This window comes from Rhinatrema bivittatum, chromosome 4, assembly GCF_901001135.1.
Source record: "Rhinatrema bivittatum chromosome 4, aRhiBiv1.1, whole genome shotgun sequence".
Taxonomy (NCBI): Eukaryota; Metazoa; Chordata; class Amphibia; order Gymnophiona; family Rhinatrematidae; genus Rhinatrema; species Rhinatrema bivittatum.
The window spans coordinates 167372167-167376118 of record NC_042618.1 but is presented as its reverse complement, the minus strand read 5'-3'; positions in this window follow the sequence as shown (position 1 = coordinate 167376118).

The following is a 3952-nucleotide window of genomic DNA, read 5'->3' as shown; positions in this document are numbered from 1 at the left end:
AGCGTCGGCTGTCAAACCCGCTGACAGCCGCCGCTCCGGGCTAAAAGAAGGCACTATGGATGCGCTAGTGTCCCTAGCGCCTCCTTTTCCCCGTTTCTCTACCGCACCACCTAATTTGAATACTGAATCGCGCGCACCGGCGAGGGGCCGGTGCGCGCGCCGGGAGAGCGGGCGTTCATCCGCTCTCTCATAAGAACATAAGAACATAAGAAAATGCCATACTGGGTCAGACCAAGGGTCCATCAAGCCCAGCATCCTGTTTCCAACAGTGGCCAATCCAGGCCATAAGAACCTGGCAAGTACCCAAAAACTAAGTCTATTCCATGTAACCATTGCTAATGGCAGTGGCTATTCTCTAAGTGAACTTAATAGCAGGTAATGGACTTCTCCTCCAAGAACTTATCCAATCCTTTTTTAAACACAGCTATACTAACTGCACGAACCACATTCTCTGGCAACAAATTCCAGAGTTTAATTGTGCGTTGAGTAAAAAAGAACTTTCTCCGATTAGTTTTAAATGTGCCCCATGCTAACTTCATGGAGTGTCATGGAGTGTCATGGAGTGTCCCCTAGTCCCCCTAGTCCCCTAGTCCCCTAGTCCCCTAGTCCCTCTACTATCCGAAAGAGTAAATAACTGATAGTGATGTAGCCCCACAGGGGTGGCTGCTGGAGGATACTTCTGGCTCCAGAGTAACTGCCCCTGTACAGTTGCCTATTCTGTCTATTGGGCAGTCAGTCTCTGTTCATAAGTTAAGAGCTGCATTCCTGCACATGGATTGCATTACAACACTAAATCACCCTCCTGTCAAATCCTGTTCCCAACCACTTTAACCCCCCTCCTCTATGAACCATTTTTTTTGGCCTGGAACTGGCAGTCATGGCCACTGGAGGCTTGTTTTTTGCTGTTGTTGTTGTTTAGTGGTTCAGGTTTGGGGTTGTTTTTTTTTTTCTAGTTTAATTATTTTTTTCAGTTTGAAAAATGAACGAAACTGAAAAAAATTAAATGAACCAAATCCTGATGAAAAAGAAATCCTTAAAAAGACAAAACAAACTGAACCAAAATGTTGCGGGCTGCACATCCCTATTAGCTAGTTAGCTGTGGCTGAATATATGGACAAAGTTAAGTGGTTAAAATTAACTGGTTAACTTTTCCATTCAGTGGCTCTTTGAACATTTACTCATCTAAGGAGATGGCCATGAAGCACCTATCATGGTATACTACCACACTTGTAACTGTTGGTAGTTTCCATGTGCATTCCTGAGATCCTCTAGGTGCTCATCCACTCCCAAGATCCTATAGATGTTCATCTGTTTGTGAGATGCTATAGATGTTCATCTGTTTGTGAGATGCTATGGATGTTCATCCATTTGCAACAACCAATTTTATCTTTTCTTCTTTGATCACTTCTTTTTTATCACAATGACTTCAGGTTTCTTCTTGTGGCAATAAATTGTCATTTGGTATAATTATGCTTGCAATATTGACATGTTTTTCCCTCAGAAACTGCACTACCTTCAGACTCCACTAGCTTGGAGAGCAAGATGAGATTTTGCAGAAAGTGCAGCTATTTTGCGAGGTCGTAAAGGAAGGAAGCTTGTACCCACAGCTGCCATGTTTGAACACCACTGGATACAATTCTGAGACAGTCAGTGGGACAGTAACTCACATAATCTTGAAGGATGAAACATCAAAGAGAAAAATGGAGCAAATGTTAACATCCAAGCCAAGCTCTACAGACTTGGAGTAAATGAGGCAAAGTCTTCAAACTTTTATTCTTGGGGGTTTTTTTTTTATTAAAGCTTTTAAAAATTCAGTGAAAGAGAAATATTTCCTGCTGGTAGAGGCTAATAGGAGGCTCTGACTGTGTCGCAGCCACGGCTCATTAACTACTAAGACATATTGAGAGCTATGAACTGTTTGAGAGCAGCAAATCAATTTAAAATTTAATCTTAAAGGAACTGAGGGAAGCTGGAATCATGCTAACGTGTTACCAAACACTTCTTACTAGAATAAATAAGTAGCTTCAAAGCTCCTTACAAAATCTCGTCTTGTATAGATGCTAAGCAAAGAAAGTTGCCTGCTTTACCAATGATTAATTTGCATAATTAGTGTTATGACAGATGGGCGCAGGCTCTCGGATACATATCCCTCATGTCTGAGGCCTAGTCCCCAGAACCTGGCACTGCCTGGGGGTCCGTCTCCTCTGGAAACACAGAAGAGCATCTTGGGAAATACCACCTGAAGCATTAACAGAATGATTTTGTAATAGACGGTACTGGTGAAACGTTAGCAAAGAGTTCTCATCCCCACATTCCCCTTTCCAAAAAGAAACATTCCTTGACCTTATGTACTGTTCTGGTGCCGGATGCACATGAATAATTTCAGCTGGAATAGTGGACAGCTCTCTTCTGCCCAATTCAGTCTGTTAACTGGGCTTCTGTGAAGTGCATTAGCCACAAATAGGTGCAAACAGGGTCCAGGTTTCACTCTATTCTTTATTTTCAAATCCAAGAACAGGAAACCCCTAATGTTTATTCTGTAGAATCCTGGGGGAAACCGGGGGTGGGGGGTGGGGGGTGGGGGGAGAGAATGCTGGGAAGGGGAACCACATCATTATAAGGGGGACCAAAGAGAGACTTCTGTGGTGAGAGGGCGGAGGGATCTATGGAGGTTGAGAGTCTGCCACTATGTGGATGATTGGAGGTTGGCAGGTTGGTCAGCTGTGACACTGGAGGGAGACCCCCTCCCACAATTGGCCACAACATTGGAGGGGGACCCTCCGGATGACCCCCTCCCAAACCCAGCTCCATTCCAGCCCCATTGAATCCAAAATGGCCTGCGCTTTAAAAATAGTGAAGATCACCGCTGTAGATAATAAGTTACAGCTGGGAAGTTGGAAAAATTATAGTATTAGTTTAGCCCAGGGCTTGCCAGTGGGGTTTTCAGGATATCCAGAATGAATATGTATAAGTCAAATTTGCATGTAGTGGGTCTGCAACATATGCAAATATATCTCATGCATATTCATTGTGGAGATCTTGAAAACTTAACTGGCTGTGAGACCAACAGGACAGGCTTAGCAACCATTAGTATAGCTCCAATTCCTAGTGACCAAAAGTCAGGTAATTTATGATGTTGGCAGTATTGTGACTGTTCACACTTTTTCCTGGGTCAGAGAATATTTAAAACACAAAGTCTAACATTGCACATGTCCCCTCTTCTGAGCCACAGCTGCCAAGATAAAGAGACTCCTTTCCTATCAGGTCAGGGGTCAAATAAGGTTGTCCTCTCTCACCTTCTCTGCTTGTTTCTGTTATAGAGCTGTTCATAGAACATATCAGATGACATGCAGGAAAAAGAGGAATCACAGTATCAGGCACTCAAGGAAACCAACATGAAAAGTCATCGCTCTGCGTGGATGATGTCACCATGTTCTGCGCAGACCAGGATATTGGCGAGGACACTAGTAGGCATATGCAAAGACGTTGGAAGAGCTTTGGGATCGAGTGTGAACTATAAGAAGTTCAAGGCCATGCTGTTTGGTGAGTGGAATCTGACTTTCAATCTGCTCCTCTTCCCCATCAAGATAAGCCTTATCCAGACCCTGGGGGGTGTGGTTTGAAGGAAATACAGCAGCCCAGAACGTTACAACATAAGACTTGCCATACTGGGTCAGACCAAAGGTCCATCAAGCCCAGTATCTTGTTTTTAACAGTGGCCAAGCCAGGCCACAAGTACCTAGCAGGATCCCAAGGGGTGAAGGGATAGATTGATTCCAAGCTGCTTATCCCAGTAACTCTACCGTAATAGTGGTTAATGGACTTTCCTCCAGAAACTTGTCTAAACCTTTTTTAAATGCAGCTACTCTAGTAGCTTTCACCACATACTCTGGCAACAAATTTCAGTGCTTAATTATGCATTGAATAAAAATAATTTTCTATTATTAATTTT